The sequence below is a fragment of the Dipodomys spectabilis genome, unplaced genomic scaffold (assembly GCF_019054845.1).
Source record: "Dipodomys spectabilis isolate Male_0828 unplaced genomic scaffold, ASM1905484v1 ptg000145l, whole genome shotgun sequence".
In the NCBI taxonomy this organism is placed as follows: Eukaryota; Metazoa; Chordata; class Mammalia; order Rodentia; family Heteromyidae; genus Dipodomys; species Dipodomys spectabilis.
In genome coordinates this window covers 570575-590757 of record NW_024870822.1, presented here as the reverse complement: position 1 = coordinate 590757, position 20183 = coordinate 570575, and the positions used below count along the sequence as shown (strand labels likewise).

Here is a 20183-nt window from a genome sequence, read left to right as displayed (position 1 = left end):
TGCAGAGAAGAATAAAATGTTTATCCTACAAAATTAAGAAGCATGAGGGAAGGGATAGGTAGGGGAGGGGTGGGTGAGAATATTGAAACAGGTAGCATTGACCAATATTGTATTCATAAGCTGCTTTGTTAAATGGCAATTCCTCTTAGAACTACTTAAAGACAACAATAAAAAGATAAAAGCAAAAAAAATCAATGTACATTTATATTTCTCTTTTGTAACAGACAAACCATAGGTTTCAGAATGTATCACATTTCCTTTGACCTCACAGTTATTTAGGGGTAGAAACCTGCTCACTAAGCAATATTACTGCATGAATGAGATTATTTTATCAGTTAGTATATGGTCCGTATACAGAAAGATGCCAGGAACTAAAATTTATCAACAAAAACTTTTCACATTGAAAATTTGCTCACATGCCTGAGCAAATTGTCTTAGTTTTTAAATCAGGCTCTGTGTGTGTGTGTGTGTGTGTGTGTGTGTGTGTGTGTGTGTATTTTTGCCTGTCCTGGGGCTTGAACTCAAGGTCTGAGCACTGCCCCTGAGCCTCTTTGTGCTCGATGCTAACAGTCTACCAGATGAGCCACAGTGCCACTTCCAGCTTTTTTGAGTAGTTTATTGGAGATAAGAATCTCATGGGGACTTTTCTGCCCCAGCAGGCTTTGAACCACCATGCTCATATCTCAGCCTCATGAATAGCTAGGATTATAGGTGTGAGCACTGGCGCCTGCCTCAGGCTATATTATTAAGGAAGAGTTAAAACAATAGTATCTGAGTTTTGTGATTCTGAAACATTTCATTGACTAAAGAACAATTATATTACACTTAATTGTGACTAGTATTTTATTCCTTTTATAAGTCCTACTTAAAGAAATGTGAACTATCTTCATTACATTCTTATCTCCCACTGCTTATTTCTATTTCAATTACAATATAGTAACTAGTGAAGAACAATATTGGAAGTAGAATTCAGAACTCCTACCTAAGCTGCTCTCTACCAAGGAACATTAATATCTGTGTGTGTGTGTGTGTGTGTGTGTGTGTGTGTGTGTTTGTATGTGTGTATGTGTTATACATTTCTTTCACTCTCTATGTCTCTGGTATTTGTAGGTCTCTGTCTCTCAGAATACATTTACCAAACACAAAGTTTTGAGGTATAAAGAGTAGAGTTCATTAGTTAATTAAGGAAAATATTAAGTAAAAATAAAATGTTACTTTGATAGAAACTAACTAGTTCCTTCAGTTTTACTAGCCCAATCATACTTTTTCAATGGGATTAAAACTCAGAAAAGCATCTGAAAATGCAAATTTCCAAAATAAGTTTGATGGTACATTTAGACAAAATAATTTACTAAACTATAAAAAGGAATGGTTTACTGAAATTATACTATATTAGATTTTGCTTTAAGTGACTTTCAGCTTTAAGTATTCACTATTTCATTTACGTATTTTCAACATTGATGAACTATGATTTATCAAAGATATATATATATAAGAAAATATGTCTTGCTTCCTACTGAGTCAAAGCTAAAATCATAGCAGGAGGAGAGGTAGATAAACATTTACAGTGATTAACTTTGTGATATGTGACATGGTAGAGGGTTATATGTTACATGCCACAGAAGAATTACAGAGGCAATGATCAAGACTGCAATGGGAAGATAAGGTCAATGTATTCCACTAACCATTTCATACAATGAAGCAAACTATCTCAAGGTGACAAGAGTAAATTCTGGACTTTATAAACACTAGCACAAAGTATACAATCCATAGAAAATTCCGGGGCCACATACTTAATACAATATTTTATTTATTTAATTAATTAATTAATTTTTAATTTGGGGCCTGGATGCTGACCCTTTTTACCTCAAGGCTAGAACTTTACCACTTGAGCCACAGCTCTACTTCTTGCTTTTGGGTGGCTAGTTTGATGTAAGTGTCTCAAACTTTCCTGCCGTGGCTGGCTTCAAACCACAATGCTCAGATCTCATACTCTTGAGTAGCTAGAATTACAGGCCTGAGCTACTGGTGTCTGGCCAAAACTTCCCTTTTAATCCAGTTACTTTAGATAAATAAATTAATTATTTGCATAAGTTCCCCCCAAAAATCCCTTCAGAATGACTGCTAGCGCGTAATCAACCATGTTCCACTCTATTTTACCACATACATAAAAGGGTTTTATTAGTTAGAAACTATTTTCAGGGTTTTAAAGAGCTCATGAATTCCACATACATAAAAAACATCATCTGCAAAATTTAAATACACGTCCACCACTATCCTCATCCACAACTTATGCATATCATTCAGTAAAACGAAGAACATAACAACAGAAATTGTTGCCTGAAAATAAAAAAGATTTTACACCAATAAATTTCCTGACAACAAAGATTGCTTGGATATGTGGAGTGTGAAACTCTAAGACCATGTCTTATCTGGGAAATTTTGGATGTAAATATTGTGAAATGTACATATTTCTCTAGGTGTGGTCTCTTCCTCTCCCCAGGTGGAGGAGGACAGGGTGAGAACATTCTAACACTGAGAACCTATTGCTTAGATGTCTTTATATCCATGAATAATTCTCCATGTCTATCAAAAGTATAGTTCTAGTTGCAAACTGGGGAAAAGAGAAGAACAAGAAATGACCTTGGGCCAGGGTCACAAAGAATATAATTTCCTATCAGATCAGTCCCTTGGCTGTTTCCCAGATTCATGACTACTTCTGAGAAACAGCAAGATAGATGTGCAGTATGGGAAGTCAAAGGAGCGTTCCAGGGAGGGGAATATTTCCCGTCAAGCCTGCGGCCATAACCAGGGCTTCCCTTTTAATGAGTTAATAGAAACATCAAACCAAGTGCTGAATCAATGAATTCACCTACTTAATTTCGTAGTTAATTACTAGAAGCAAGTCTGAAATTAAGTGCTTACCCTGCGGAATACTCACACGTGTGCGTGTGTCACACACACACACACACACACACACACAAGGCACTGCAATGTGGGGAAGAATTTAGCTAGCCATAGATAGAAGGGAAGAAATACATTTGGCAAGCATGGTGAAAAAGGAAGCAGAGGAAGGGCTGGGAGACAGAAGGAAAGGAAATAAGGTATCAGGATATGTAAGAGGGGAACAAGAAAAACGTATTTCCATTCTCCATGGCAAAGATAGTCTTATTATCTGCAACTAGTTCTATGAAATGCTGCAGACTCATCTTACACAACTAAAAGATCTACTGGAGAACAATATTCTGAATGAGCTCTTCATGTACAGAAACAGAAAGTTCAGGAAAGTGAGGCAACTTGCTTAGAGCCTTATGGCCAGAGGCTAGAAAAATCAGAACCGGAACCTGAAATTTGACACTGGCATTCAGTGTGGGAAATGGTAATTCCAGAGAAATATTGGGGAACCTAGTGTGGCAAAAAGCCCACATTTCCTATTTTACACTCAACCACCTGCCCCAAGTGTTTTCTACCAGCGTCTTGATGTTCAGGTTTATGGCAGTTTCCTACACCACTGAAGAGGATGTTCAACATGAGGTCACTTGTCCTGACTTCTAAAGATGCATTTGTCCAAATAATAACATTAGGAGAAAAATTTAATATTATCTAGTATCATAACCACTCACCGTTAAGAGGGAATTTTTGACACAATTAAAAAAAAATGGATGACTCTCTTCAACTGCCTTTTCATTTCAGAGAAACTTAGTATGGTTCACTTCTTTCCCCGCTCCTTGTTCTGAAGAAGACAATCACATCCTTGCACACAGAGCCTGGCTTTCCTAAGGGAGCACAGAATACCTGGAGCTTGAATTCCTGCGATCTAGAAAGCAACTTTCTAAAGGGGACCTTGGTAGGAAACTTAGCAAAACAGTTCATTTTATTTCAAAGAAGACATACTGCTAAGTGAGTTCTCCTAATGAAGAAGGTTGCCTGGTGCCAAGTAGCATGTATTAGAGAAGCGAATGAAAATCTAATTACAGCCAAAGCAATGCTTCCATTTTAAATTTCACTTTCTTTATTTTGTTGGTTTGATTAAGATTAGCAGTTGGGCTGCTGGGGCATGGCTGAGCTGGGAAGATCATAGCTTTAAAGCCAGCATGGCAGAAGAATCTGTGAGACTCTTATCTTCTAGTAACTAATAAAGAAGACAAGGAGAGGTGTACACCAAGTAGTAAAAGTGCCATCCTTGAGTAGAAAAGCCAAGCAACGGTGTGAGTCTTAGTACTGACAAAAACAAATAAAGGGGTTTTAAAGTTGGAAGCATGTTTTTCAATGATGAAGTCTATATAGAACATATTCATATACTTACTACACACACACACACACACACACACACACACACACACACACACACACACACACACACACACACGGAAGGCTTGGTGGAAAGAACCCAGCTGTCCAGAAGTCAAGAGGCTGACTGACCTCAGAAAACATTCATACCAGGTTAGGAAATAATAATAAGTTCAGAGACAAACAGCCCATGCAAACCAGGATAGAACCAGTGGGAAAAACAAAAGGTCCAGCCAAGAAATACACAGGGGAACTGAAGGAAGAGCTTAGAGATAGAGGACCTTGGAGGTGATCCAAGTGTGTGGATTGGAATCTATTTCACAAGGAGGGGTTTGCTGGTAGCGCTAAAGCAGTGACTTTCAAAGATAAAATTAGCTGGTGATAAGGAAGGGTTGAAGGAGACATATGAATCAGGCTGTGCTTAGAGTTATCTGGGACTAGTAAGTGCTAAAAGTCCGAATTAAGGCAGGAAAGGGGAATATTCTAGAGACCACATTAAGCAAGAGCCTCCTTTGCTTTGTCAGCCAGAAGGGACACGAAACAGTAGGCCAGCTATTGTAGGATATGAATATTAGCCAGCCTTTCCCCCATCCTCCTTTTAACAAAAGATTTAGGTTTGGGAAGCTAAAGCCAACACTGATATTAATGTCATTTTATATTCTTTGCAGAGAAGATTTTGGGTCAAATTCAGAGTAGGGAATAAGAAGAATAATTCTCTGATGTCATTCCATAGCCTGAATCTAAAGCTTCAATGTGCAGGTCTTTCTCTTGGACTTTGAAAACAGAGCAAGAGAAGTGGCAGCACACATTTTTAGAAGACACTTCAAGAGAAGCCGTGAGGGAATTAGAATACTGCGATAAAAGTGTGGGGATTGTGCGTGTGTGTGTGCGTGTGCGTGTGTGTGTGTGTGTGTGTGTGTGTGTGCAGTGAGGAAGTATTTGTCCTTATTCCCTAGGCTTCTTCAGTTTGCTACTGTCTTTCATTATTTTATGGTGTCCATATGATAAGGCGATATGCTTAAAGATACAGAGAGATGGCCCAATATCCAGATGCACTGAGAATGGTAATTTTGTTTTGTATCTTCTTTGGTAACACAGTACACCCTGTGTTCCAGAACTACATCGCCTATGTCTCTTCTATGTACAACCTTAATGTAAAAAAGGGCAGAGAATCATGGAAGATCCAGGTGCTGGTAGCTCAAGCCGGTAAATCCTAGCTACTCAGGAGGCTGAGATTTGAAGATCACCAGTAGAAGGCAGCCTAGAAAGTAAAGTCTTTGAGAGATTCTTACCTCCAATTAACAGCAAAAAAGCGACAAGTTGAGCTATGGCTTGAGGGGTAGAGCACTAGCCTTGCATGAAAAAAGCTTAGAAACAGAAAGAAGAGGAAGGTCTTGAATTCAAGCCCCAGTACTAGCATGCAGGCACACACACCACCCCCACCCTACCCCCACCCCCAGGCGTACACAGACCCATGGAAGAAAGAGCCCTGTGTCCATTTCCCATTACGTTTTGTGATGATAAGATATGGTAAATATGTGGGTCAGACTTAGATATTCCTTCTTAAGGACAAACAGCTGTGAACTTCTAATAGCCACACAGATATTGAAAGGGTAAGTTTCCAGGAAAAACTGGGATATGAAGTGTCTTTTTTGCTTCTCACTAGTGTCAGGGACACCTTATAGCTCACCATGGTTTATGCGTGCAGATCACAAAATGGTCAATAGGTTTAAATTAAGTGCTGCAGGGAAAACTTTACTTTCAAATAATCAAGAGTTGTGACTGAGTAGCTGCCCTGGCCCAACTCAGAATTTGCAAAATACTGTCACAGAATGTACAGCAATCAGTAAACGTGTTGATGCTGATGCTATACAAGGCTTAGAAAGGTATAGTGAGATACATCACTCAATTTTTCTTACTGTGGTAACTTTCCAGGAGAAATCTACCCCACCAATAGCTTTTCTGAAAAGCATACAGATGTACTTTAATTGTGAATTTTAAGCATTCTATCCAATAAACACCAATTATGTATCCATAGTGCTTTTAGAATGGTACTCATCACCACCAGAGTTGCAAAAGAGAACATTCCTAGTCTTGTAACTGGGTGAGAAGTTGTTATGTGACTTCAATATAGTTTCTCAACAAATATTTCATTCAAAGTCTAGAAAATGAATTCCTCTATTTCCATGTCTCAGAAGAAGCAAAAGACTTTATGAACAGAGAAGATGGAGCAATTAGGCACATGTTACTCCGCTGATGAGGCCTCTGAACTGACCAATTAGATGGAATCGAAGCACACCCACGCACCATGCAGGTGACCAGGTGTGTGGGTCTCTGAGATGGTTTAAATGACTTTTCCCAGTGAACTGAGGAATTGAATTTACTGAGGAATATCCTTTTGTTCTTGATTTTTATTTCCTCATTTTCAGGCAAGCCTGAAGGATTGCTTTCAAAGAGAAAGGATTTGTTCCTTCGAGATGAGTGGAACAATGCAAGAGTAACATAAATGTAGATGGAGTTGCTCCCTTTACATCTAGATAGGGAGAGCCAGATATCTTGCAGGGAGAACAAAACTCCCCAGAGGGTCACTTAAAATTTCAGTAGCCATGTACAATATATCGTTGCAGAGAAATGCAAACAAAAATTAAACATTGTGACATTATGAGGAAACAGCAATTTGCCCTCCTCACTGTGTATTAGCAGACACAGAAGGTACTTGTGATTTTTCTTCTCTCCATTACTTAATTCCTGACATCTCTCAATAGTCCCTCAATTCCTTTTGAGGGTACACTTAATCTTCAGGTTCATTCTTTCGAAACCAATTATAAACTGTAGATACAGCATATGATCTATGCTGGCCTACTCAGTTTAGATGTCAGTGCGATCTCTTTGCAGGGTTTGTCTTCCTTTGGTGGGTGATTGAAGAAAAGAAAGGCTGACAATGAAAATTATCTATTCAAGAAGACCAAGACAATAAAATTACAGAGAAAATCAGGCATGCTTTTCTGCGGCATCATGAACACCTAGATCCAACTAGAGCTGAACTTCATATACTGCAAGACTTTTCAGTGACTCGAGTCAGTCATTTTGCTCACTGTAATTACATGGTTCTCCCTATTTCTAGTCTAACTCATTACTACTAAGACATATCAAAGTTCGCTGGCCCTCCTACACACAAAAGTCTGTAATACGGATGAATCGAATCCCAAATCTCAAGTGAAAAGCCAAAAAGTTTATCTTATTGATCCAATCAATTCCACTTTCCAAACTATAAAGCCATACAGGAGACACCAGGAATCTGATAAATTTAGAAACTTATATTTTAGTGCCCTTTTTTCCTTTTTCTAAAATAAATAAATAAATAAATGTTCACTTAATTACCTTTCACTCTTTTCTCCCCAAGGTTCTGGCCCAGTGGTTAATTCACAATTCTCTTGTAAGAAAGACACTCCTTACACTTTCCTAAATATTTAGCAACATGTAAAGTGCCCTCCTCAAGACATTTGATGCAATAACATCTCATTCCAAGTCTGTACTATGACTACCTCCCATAGTACAGACAAGCCCGGTGAGGTTCCAGAGACTAACTTGTTCAAAAACACAGATCTAAGATGTGACATCACTCATGTTGGTCAAGCTGCTGTGTCTGTGCTTTCATTCCACCAATCCTTAGAATCGTGGGCTGCTCGGAATAAGATAAAAGCCCAGCATCTAACTTATAGTGATTACTATGAGGCAGCCAATGGGAGAGGAGATGGGAGTTAGGCTTTGACAGATAACGATGTCATTTAAAACCTTCAGTACGTGAATCTGAATTACAGGAAAGAGCTCCTCTCTATGCACGAACACAAAGGGCACTGATGACTATCCTGACTCTGAACTACCCATCCTCCCTTTGAAGTGTTGATCTTGGAGTATTCGTTGAGAAGCCTAGGTAGGGTTCCAATACCAGCCCTGGTCTAAAAATGCCATGTGGGTGTCCACCCTCACTGGCTGCCCACCAAGGATGCGGAAAATTCTTAAATTTGCTCTCCACAAACCCTTGGGGATGTGCTGCGCCTCGTCCCTGGCTGGACTGAAAGGCCCAGAGGAGCCTCACAATGAACAGTAGACAGAGAGCAATGGGACCTAAGCCTTCAATACAGACAGAGCCTCTGTCCCTTCTTGGCTGCAGCGAACAGCAGCAGGGTTGGACCTGAAGTGATGGCACGGTGCCGACAAAGCACTTTGGCACATGCCGGGATATGAAAGGCTCTAATGAGACCCATTTCACAATTCAGTGGCCACGTGCATTAAGCAGGCAAAGATTTCTTCCTAACATTCTTGTGATAGATTCTATGTTCCAGGTCTGTGACATGGTCCCCCTAACCTGCCCACTTAGGCCTAGATCTCATTCCTCTTGCCTTGGCAGTGAAATAGACTGCTGACAGTGACAGAGAGAGAGAGAGACTGAGACAGAGAGAGACAGACAGAGAGATAGACAGAGAGAGGAGGTAGTATTCTAGCTTTAGAGAGATAGGAGGTACACAGATTCCCCTCAGGATCTGCAGGAACCTTCCAGAGACCAGTGATGCATGCTAATCCTTTCTATTGGTTGAGAAAGTGGGATCCTTCATAGTCAAGCCATTGTTCTTTCTAATTGTCAGAGACTGCTGCTCTGCACTTGCCTGGAGCGATCCAATTAACATATCACCACAACACCAACCATTATAATATGTTCCGGTCTCCTACCAACAAGGGAAAGTCCCAACCCTACTTCCATCCACTGCTTCCATCTAATTAGGTCTTTAATATAGATAAACAGACTGGGGAAAACAGAAACCTGGAAAGAAGACTCTATGTGGGACTCACTTTTGCACTACTAGAGACCTCATGGAGTTGGACTGGAGGGCTGAGTGCAGGGGAAGTAAGAACAAAAGGAAGAAGGAGAGGAAAGAGGGGACTGGGAAGGGAAGGACTAGGAATGAAGACAGACAAGCTGGGATGGAGGGAGGAGGAGAGGAAGAGGGAATGGCTGCTTGCTGCTTTGGGGAATTGAAAAACATGTAACTTCTGCTGGAAACTATTGCCATGGCAACCTTCAAACAATACAGAGAAAGCCTTCATAGTTCCATTCCTGCCTTCCTGAGCACCACTGTGGAGATGTTAACTCTTTTAAGAGAGGCTTCTGATTTTTACTCACAGAAAACACAGAAAATCATCTGGATCTCTACTTATGATTCCTCTGAACTGATTTACCCACACAGAGACCGACTCTGACCCCGGTTGAAGCGATAGGTCAGCTAACAGACCTATTCATAACCTTCTGTGTAGATTAGAAATGCGAGGCAGGGATTATGCCTCTCTTTATTTTCTTTCCAGGCTTGATGGTTCCATTGCTCACAATAGTTTGTTTTTGGAAAAAAATCAGCATATTCTGAAATATAGCTGGAATCCAACTGGAAACTTTTCAGGAGAAATGTATCTTTACCTTTTCAGACACAGGCATCTTGGTTAGAAATTGCATATGTTAGGGCTGTGTGTGTGTGTGTGTGTGTGTGTGTGTGTGTGTGTGTGTGTGTGTGTGTGTGTCGGTTTGTCTGTCTGTCTCAAATCACAGAACACTTGCCAAGCAAGTATAAGGTTCTCAGGAGAGGAGGAGAGGAAACAGAGATGGGAAGGGAGAAAAGAAGAGACAGGCAGAGAGAGGCTAGGGGAGAGAAGAGAGGAATAAGAGAGATGGGAGGGGAAGAAAATTCCATACCTTATTAATTGAAGTTCCTACCATCAGTATCAAACTACTAATTACAAGAAAAGATGCCTCTTACCCAGAAAATGAGTGCCTTAGTTCTACAGTTCTTAGGCAAATAAACAAATATCATTGACAATAAGATATCCATTAACACATCACAAATAAATCAATCCATTTGTCTTAGGCAACCTCATATGTACAACAGATGAGGACTGTAGGAGAAATCAGGGGAGAAACTTTTTTTTTTTCATTTTTAATCTATGAACTTCCACAGTTTTCCATGCATCCTTTAACAACAAATAGAATAAATAAAAATGAGGTGGCTGAATTCTCTCACATTCCTCACTATTTATTACTTGGTAAAAATAGATGAGATAAAACAAGTAGGCTGTACACAAGAAAAGTGTACAGTCTCAGCAGCTTGTAGCTTAGCAAGAACCAAGAACGAAAGTCATCATTGGCTGCTCCAAATATATCTTTTCCTTTGCCTAACTTCCAGATCATCAAGCTTTATGGGGAGGCTTGGAATAGTGAAGACATAATTGCTCTGGAAGGTCCTAGAATTAAAACTTGTTGAGAAGATGAAAAGAAATAGAATTTAAAAGCTCTAGGACTATTACTACTAATGACCTCATAACAAATGCCATTACTACATATTAATAACAGTTATCTCTAGGTGGAAAGAAATCATAAAGAAAATCTCTTTAAAAACAGAAAGGAAACATTCCAGCAGTCACATTGATCTTCAAAGATTGCAGCGTACAATTAAGCCACAATGAAATAGTATCTTATCATTTAGCAATCTATGGCTCTTCAGGAGTAAATGAGGAAGAATGATTCTGAAACAAAAAGTCAAAGCAACATATTTGAGAATGTGTGGCTGAATCTCATGAAACCGGAAGTTCATGGATTATGAAAAATGACTGCAACTCGCCACTTTCCAGACATGAAAAAGCATTTTTATGAAGATCTTTTAAGACATGAATCATTTTGGATAGGTTTGTGTGAAGGTATTCCTCAATCCTCAAGATTGAAATTTAGTCTGAGAGTCCTTGAGGAGTAGGAAGATACTCCACGTTACTGTGACAATGATGTAATACAACTCTAAAGGCCTTCTTGATTTTTGTGAGCAGTGGCCCTTTATGACTGATGCCAATAAGGACTGCATATAAAAAAAAAACACCGCAGGGGCTGGGAAGGTGGCTCAGTGGTAGAGCTCTTGCCTTGCATGCCTGACGCCCTGGGTTCGATTCTTCAGCACTACATAAGCAAAAAGAAAAAAGCAGAAGTGGCACGGAAGTGGTACTGTGGCTCAAGTGGTAGAGTGCTAGCCTTGAGCTGAAGAGCTGAGGGACAGCACCCAGGCCCAGGGTCAGGCCCCATGACCAGACCCCCCCCCCCACAAAAAAACTGCAGTGAGCCCCTTAGCAAATATAAATTAAAACATAAATTTAGCATTGATTTTTATGGATTTATTTTATAAAATGGGATCCTCAAACATGGGAATTATGAATAGGTCAAAAGCTATGCAGAAATCATACTTGGACTTACAACATTCCATGAGGAAATTAAAGCACTTTTGCCTGTGTTCTTCAATTTATATCAGCTCATGGCAATATTGTTCCTTTAGTGTATTTTAAGACATGATGATCAACAAGTCCATGTTTTCAAATAGTAAAAAATAGTGTAACAATTTGCAATGTGTGTTTTTGTGTCTGTTTTTTTAATGCAAAGGAGATTTGAACTGTGCATCCCTTGCAAAAAAATAGTACAAGTTAAACCTCATGGTAAATCTATAGAGAAAATAATGACTTGCATGATGAACAAATGTTTTCAGTCTAAACATATCTTGGACTAGTTCATCCATTCACAGTTTCTAACAAAATACACTGGTAATTAGATACAGAAAATGACAATGAGGTGCAAATCCAACAGAAGTCATAACCTAGCAGTCTTTAACCAAGTAAGTCGATACATTAGTCTAATGAGGGTTACACAGATGTATGAACTCAATCCTCAGGTACAGAAAACGGGGATACTCTGTGGATCTAGAAGAACTAGCCATGATTCTCCCAGAGGAGGCCTGTTGCCCTGAGACTTGACATGTAAGCATACCTTGGGCCAATAAAGCTTCCCTCAAAAAAGTTTGAGTCAAAGCTAGCCTGGCATATCTCCAGAGGAATGAAACATTTAATATAGTGGAGAGAAAAGAGAGGGCATGAATAAACTAACCAGACTCTATTCTCAAGGGAAGACTACAGATTTTATTCTATAAATATATTTACAGCATCTAGAGGAAAGGATGTTCAGCTTTTTCTTGGGATGATACTTCTGGTGAAAGAATGAATTATGGGTAATGCTGAAGAAAAGTTGGTGTTATGAGAAAAACTGGTTAAAGACATCTAGGAGGGAATGATGGAATCTGGACCGAGAGAGTTAGTAGGACAGACAAAAGCTGAATTTACAATTTGATTTTGTAATAGACTGGGTAGGGAGTAGATTAAATAGTTGGAAGGATGATAGGAAACAACAAACAGGCTCATTATAGTTTTTCAAGGATCTTGATGGTGGTGGAGCTTTAGGAGTCGTGAACCTATACCAGGTGGTTAGGAGTTGAGTTTCATCTCTCAAAACAAATTTGCCTCACATCTCCTACCAATACAGAGTCAGGGGGAAAGCCCTCATTATTTAAGGAACAAGTAAACAGGAAGACCAAATGAAATTAATAAAGGAAGTAATCAATGAAAATGAATAATGGATGTGACCAAGGAGCAATGACTCAAATCTCTGGAAATCTTCAGTGATCTAGACATGGTGGAAAAGTATCATGTGCTAGAAGAGGACCATAAAGAGGACAATGGAGTATTGGATGGGCACCACTAGGAGCCCAGTGCAATGTAAGATATTATGTCATACACACATCTGGTTAGTCCAAACTCAATAGTATTGGCCTTATTTGTAATGCCATTCTGAATTGTCAGATAATTTAATAGCAGTTTGCAAAACGTTTTCTCTCCTATTACATATGTTAGATGAGCTTCAGCAATTTCTTCTTGATCTTTCTTAGAAGTTGCTCCTTTCTTACTTAAAGGTACTTTTGGAGATCACTGAGGACTGGCAGAAAGACATAAGGTGTGTGACCTAAACCAGCTGGAGAGCTCTTGTTTCAGGAAGTAGAATGGGGAGAAAATGGGAAACTCTTAAGCCTCAGTTGAAGACCATATGACACTGAACTGCCATATAGATAAGCCGGCGTGTATGTGCTTACTGATTTTGATCTTGAGTCTTAAGTCAGGAGACAAGTAGCACCTAATCTAGTTACCGGATAATCGTACATGGAATACGTAGCCTCTTCGTGTTCCCTTCTACTGAGGATTAAAGAGAAAATGTAGGTTCTATCCTGAACATACATCTTGGCTCATATCAAATGGACAATAATGGTAGTTACTATTGTTACGATATATGTTAAAGTGCCCAGAATTCTTGAGAGATAATATAACTCTGCACCAAAACTGAAAAAAAAAGATTAACCTTAAATAAGTTTTCAATTATTTTTAGATGTCATTATAATTCATGAACATAGAAAAATATTAAGTCATATTACCTACTTTGATAGAAAATTTGGCAAAAATAAATAATTGAATACTCAATAAATACAATGCAAGGCACAATCCATTAAAATTTCCATTTCTCTCTAAAAATATCCCTTATTTCCAAGAAAATAAGCTATTACTTATTATTGTGTACTATGCATCTTAAGTCTCTTAAAATAATCTCTCTCTCTCTCTCTCTCTCACACACACACACACACACATACAAGATAGCCAATCTTAAATCTGAGAAAACTGAGATTTAAGAAAATTAATTTACAACTTAGAACCCACTAGCTAGCAAGTGATAAAATGAAATTGGATCCAATGTTTGCCTATTACAAAATGCAAAATAGATCTTCCCACATCTCCACTGCAGGAACCCCAGTCCACAAGTCTCTCCTGATACTTGGATTTCCCACATACATTTTAGTAACTAGTTTCCTGAGATCAGGTCTTCCATGTTTGTAATTCCTAGATATTAGAACCCTCAGTCATCAACTTTGAACACAGAATCCTAAATCTTAGTATCTGAAGCAACCTTCATTTTAACTTTTACATAATAGAGGAATCTTTTGGGGCTGGGAAGGTGGCTCAGTAGTAGAGCGCTTGCCTTGCATGCCTGACGCCCTGGGTTCGATTCCTCAGCATCACATAAGCAAAAAGAAAAAAGCCGGAAGTGGCACTGTGGCTCAAGTGGTAGAGTGCTAGCCTTGAGCTGAAGAGCTGAGGGATAGCACCCAGGCCCAGAGTTCAGGCCCCACAACCGGGCCCCCCCTCCCCCACCAAAATAGAGGAATCTTTTAGACCTAGGAAGGTAAGGTCTATGTTATAGAACACCATAGTCCATTAGTGAAAATCCTAAAAATAAGAAAAGTATGTAAGATCATATAACATTCAGATCTCAGCATTTCCATCATAAAGAAGCTATGCTTTGGTTCTCTGTGTGCATGGTTCGCATTCATTCACTGGTAATTCTCACTAAGCTTCTATAGATTCTCAGTAGGAGCCTTCTTGTGTACCTGTGTGTGCCCACAGGTGTGTGCTTACACAAAAGTATGTGCCTGTATTTGAGCATTTTAGACACAGCAGCTCCTAATCAAGAAGATATCATTCTTGTCTGCATCCTGTGTGTCAGGTATTTGTTCCTTTGGGGTGCTGAGGATGTAGCAGAGAACAAAATAAAGTCCTTGGCCTCAGAAAAATATGTTCTAAGCACATTGTCCCAGCCATAGGATCTGCCTAACTGAATTTCAGCTGTCACATTTACATTTCTCGAGAGAAATCATTTTGAAGAAAACAATATTGCAGCAGCTCTTCATCCCCTCCAGAGCCTCCGAAGACACCACTTACAAACCATTAATTTTTGTGCCTATATTTTGAAGTGTTTGACAAGCTAACCAAAGCACACATGGACACAATGGATATTTTACACAATGTGTGGAGTATATATTCCCCCAGCCTTTGCTACAGGAAATTATATTCACTAAGACAAGTTATATTCACTAAGGCAAGTTATATCCTACATTCACTAAGGCAAACTATATTCACTAAGGCAAGTATGTATCTGTGCATTGCTCCAAACTTAATCCTGTCTATATATTTTCCCTTTGTATAATCTCTGCCAGAGTCAAAGAGGATTAGCAGTTTTTCTTCAATAGACACTCTACCTGTTTTTTGTTTTGTTTTGTTTTCCGTATTATTTTTGATTTTTTTGACAAACTGTGCATTACCCAAACTGAAATCAGAGATGGTCGAGTTAAACATGCAGTTACCTAATGCTTGCAGTGTATGACACATGAAATCTGATTTTAGCCTCCAAGTAGCCAGTTTCATGTCATTATGATTACATCTGTCTTCAGAATCAGAGCAGTTAAATGGTGTATATAACAAAACAGTCTAGGGAAAAGTTGTTTGCAAATCACTTGAGATGTTAGATTTCAAGTTTTACCTACTTTTTTTTGGCCATCTTTACAAAGCTCACATTAAAACAAATATTATCACATAGTCAGAATTTCCATCTGCAATTTTTAACTCTTCTTAAATGTAAGGGAGAATGGTCAATTCTTAGGATACTTTTCCGGAACTGCAGAGATTTCAAATGACTTTCAGTTTATAAACAGGATTGAGAAAATCAAATGAGTAGCCCACTAATCCCAATTGTATTATTGTCCACAGATATGACATCAAGAATAAAAGTAAGTATAAGAATGGGATTCCTTTTACTTTTTTTTTTTTTAAGGGAGGAGAATTCCCTGAAAGTATATTGAGGAAAGAGAGCCAAGAGGTGCTTCTGTAGAGACTTAAATTACTAACCTTGCTCATGATTGGCTGCCTCAAGCACATTGGTGCTGGAAGATCGGCCTATGAGAATAATAACATTTGTACGACTGCATTGAATCTTCCCATACATACTATGGAGCATTTAGCCTATCAACAATTAAAGGTATTTTCTTAGTTAACACAGGATTCATTATGACTAAGGGATTATTATTCCAAGTGGTGGAATTTGGGGCCCTAATATTACTAATGAAATTATTTTTATTTGATTTTAACATACACATTTGCATATTAATTTGACTTTGTGACTGATAGCTCTAGACTGTCATAAGTTGTCAGAAGGATCTATTTAAAATTCAAGAGCTATCCCATGCAACTTTTAGACTAAAAGTACACATGACATTGGTGTTAGATTATTTTTTCCCTAAATATTCTCTCTCTCTCTCTCTCTCTCTCTCTCTCTCTCTCTCTCTGTCTTCACTTCTATCTCTCCCTTCTCCTTTTCGCTCTCTTGCTAAAATTTATTGTTGCATATTTTAAATAAAAGCTCATGATTTACAGTTTGGGGCCTCAAACAGATTTTATGACTCAAATGATATATTACAGATTTTCTGTCCTGATGAGACCTTGAAAAAGTAACCCCACTGCTCATGGATGGCCAGTCGTACAATTCCTAGCTCTCAAGTGTAACCACTAAATCTGTTATAAAGTGCTTGGTCAGACCTCCTTCATTCTCAGGAAACTAATCCAAGTTAATTAATCCAAGAATAATCATAACAAACAGCCACTCCGAGAGGGCCTATTATGTTCAATCTTTGCAACCCAGTATTTTTAATTCAGAAAACAATCCAACAAATTAGATCTTATCATTCCTACCCCACAAATGAAAAATAAATAAATAAATAAATAACGAGGTTCCAGGGAAATTCAAGCTGCTTTACAAAGGGCACAACTCTTCAATTAGACTCAGAAGAGATTTTCAATAGTGAATTCCTAATTTAGCAAACAAAGTAGTCTCAGGACTAAGGTCCTCAGTAGATTCTATATACAAGGACCAACTCCCAAATGCCACTCCGTGGACACCCCCTCTTTCTGCAAGACATTGATGAGGAGCATTTCCAGCCTGATTACAGCCACAATCTTTCTGTTAGCTCATGAACAAGACCTCACATAAAAATGTGGGGCCAACTGCAGATTGTCAAGCAAAAGGGACGCAATCTCAAACTTATCCAGCCAGGGTGGTTAAGAGTAAAGCTGGTGAAGTGATTCACCACATGAAAAACATCCTTAGATGCCCTATCAGAGGAGATGGGTAGGAGGACAGATTCAGCCCACAATCCTAAACAGATTCTCTTTCCCTTCCTTTCCTTTCCTCCTTCTCTCTCAGCAACCTTTGTGTGTATGCAAATGAGGAGGGGACAGAGAGGAAGTGGCATTGACATGGATTGAAATATACTGTGAGGCTAATTGGAGGAACATTGTAGACATTTTGATGTTCAAAAAAAAAAAATACCCTCAAATAGCAGACCCAGACCAATGGCAGGCCTGTATTTCCCAAGTGAAGCCTGGAGTTCAAGTACTAAGTAAGGAGCATACAAGTACTTTTTTTTGTTGTCCCCTTTCCACTTTGATCAGTTGTGCTAAGTTGCAGGTGTTCAGGATCTGAATACGGCATGAGTCATTCCATGACCACAAATTCTGAATACACAGAGGTTATGGAAAACAAAGCAAATAAGCCCAGAGATAAATGCAGAAATGATAAGTATGTGTATGTGAGTGTACATTTTAAAAAATGCTGAGAGTTATGGTAAGATAGGAGCCTTCAGGGAGGAAAAATTCTGCACAATTGTTTTCTTAGGTGGGTGAATTTAAATCCTGATCTGTATCCCAACAGGGAACATTTCTTGGGGGAAAATAAAATAATTTAGCAAAATGCTGAGCTATGGGCTAGTTTAGTTCATAATGAAAAGGATAAATAAAGATGATAGAAATGAAAGAACAGGCTCAGATGCTTTTAACAGGGTGCCTTTGGTTTCTATTATCACCTCTCTAACATAAATCTAGATCCACAGTTCTTTAATGACTCTCTGGAGTTCACCACTCACAGGATTAAATGGGCCCAGCACTAAGAAGAGGCCCAGGAGACAGCCAGCAGCTTTTCATGTCCTTTGGGATATGCTGGAATTGTGTTGTTGTTGTTGTTTTTTAATTGTATTAAAGACAGAGTTACATGGGGGGGGGGGGAGGGAGAAAGAGAAGAGAGAAAAGAGGGTGAGAGGGAAGAGAGAAAGAAGAGAGGAGATGGGAAAGGTAGAGAAGGAGAGAGTTCACAGCTTTTGAGGGGTTCATTCAGAAGTTGATTTCTCTGATGGTGACTTCCTTTGCTCCCTTTTAATAAATAAATATGACAGGTATGGGAGCAGAAGTATCTGTGCTCTACTTGTCTGATTCCCACTCAGTTTGGATTCAAAACTTGCCTGCTGTTTTGAGGTCTGAGTGAATCACCTGTCTCAAATGGTTTGGCCAGCAACCAAAGAGTGATCGTTTCTCTAGGCCTCAGTTTCCTCTTTTATGGGCATGCCATCTCAGAGGAGTCTTCTGGCTCTAAAGTTATATGAGTCTATGATTCTGATAGAAGGCCCCAGAGAGGATCAGAGCAAGGGACCGAGGAAGAGTTCTATAAAACAGGCCAGCTCCATGGCTTTAGCAGCTCTGGGGGAGGGAGGAGGAGGGGAGTCTGTAGGCCCTCAGGCTCTCCAAGTGTTTCCAACCTTCTCTTTGCTTTCTTGATTTATTGGTTGGCCATTTCCCCCCCATCTCCTAAGACAAAGCTGGCTTATGACCAGCATTGGCACTCAACACATAGACATCTTTCCTTTAGCATCATTTTGTAAGTTATTGGATTTGTCTTTTCCTTCCCTACCCCCCTGTCTCTCTCTCTCTCTCTCTCTCTCTCTCTCTCTCTCTCTCTCTCTCTCTCTCTCTCCAAAGTTGTGCCCTAATACTGTGAGGAAAGGTTTCTGGTAAACCCAAGCATTCAAGACTCCCCATGACCTATGTGGAACTTCTACATTGTCCAAAGAAGTTTGAAGTTAGAGGGGGGGGGGGGGGGTTAAGAGGAGCACAGGTCTTTCTCCTCTGCCACGGAGAACCCCATCCTTGTGAAGACCACATTTGGACATGTGCAGGAGAAGCAAAGCCTTCTCTTCACCGGTTTCCTGCCCCACACTCTCTCACCGTCCTAACCCCCACCCATCCACCAACCAGCCGGAAGCCTGCCTTTACCTCTCTAGTTTTATTATCACATGTGTGTGTGTGTGTGTGTGTGTGTGTGTGTGTGTGTGTGTGTGTGAATGCATTCCATTGACATGCAACCTCAGATGGGGCAATGAAATGCACATGCGGGTCTCTTCAATTTCTAATCGCTACACATTTGTGCTTCCAACTCTAGGGGCTTTCCATGAAACTTAAATTTCATGTTGAATCTCGATCATCCAGCACCTGGCCCCACACACTGCAGCGGGCTTCCTCCAGGGGAAGAGTTGTTTCTTTTTTTTAAATTTCCTACTGAACCTTTGTAAAAGGTATTTCCCCAGGATGCAGATGCCGTGCCTCAGTAAAGCAAACCTGGCTCATCAGTGGACACAGACCGATGAGCTAATGCACAAGCCACCCTGTCCTTAATTTTCTGGTCCCCATCAGTCGTATCGTTAAAGCAATGCTCTAGGGAGGGAAATGCAGATACAGGGAGAATCAGAACACTCAATCAACGAACACTTTCTTCATCAATAAATAAGAAAAGAACGATCACTCACTGTATTTCTGATTCATCTCAGCAACATCCAGACAGGAAAACCCAGGTGGTTAAAGAGAAAAAACGCATGATCTTGACACCAAAAGAAGAAGAAGAAGAAGAAACAAACAAACCCAAAAAAACCCAGGAGGTTGATGAAGGAAAATAGATTTTTAAAAAATCCAACTGCAATTATCCGTCAGTTTTAGTCAACCTTGGCACACATCCAACTGTTCTCTGCTGATTTCTTTCCCCCCCAAATCAATGCCCCATTCTGCCGCGGTTCAACTTTTCTTCATTGAAATGTTCTTGGCATTATTAATTTTTTTCCCCCCTCTTGCCTCGTGTGGGAAATTCAAAAAGAAAGAAAGAAAATCAGGTCTTTACTTTCCTATCAAAAAAGCCCCAAACTTTTCGCTCCAAAAATATCTCCTTGGCATACTCTTTCCTTTATAGAGAAAGAGAAAAAAAATATATATATATAAACATACACGGTGGA

At 39.5% G+C, this 20183-nt stretch overlaps 1 protein-coding gene across 1 annotated transcript in view; it reads right to left on the bottom strand.

The window, feature by feature from the left end:
* Lrrc4c (leucine rich repeat containing 4C) overlaps positions 1-19758 on the bottom strand; it is a 174287-nt gene extending 154529 nt beyond the window's left edge. The window contains exon 1 of the mRNA XM_042691564.1: positions 19707-19758. The gene's annotated coding sequence lies outside the window, so the exon portion shown is untranslated. The remainder of the gene's footprint in view (positions 1-19706) is intronic.
* Positions 19759-20183: the final 425 nt, after the last annotated feature.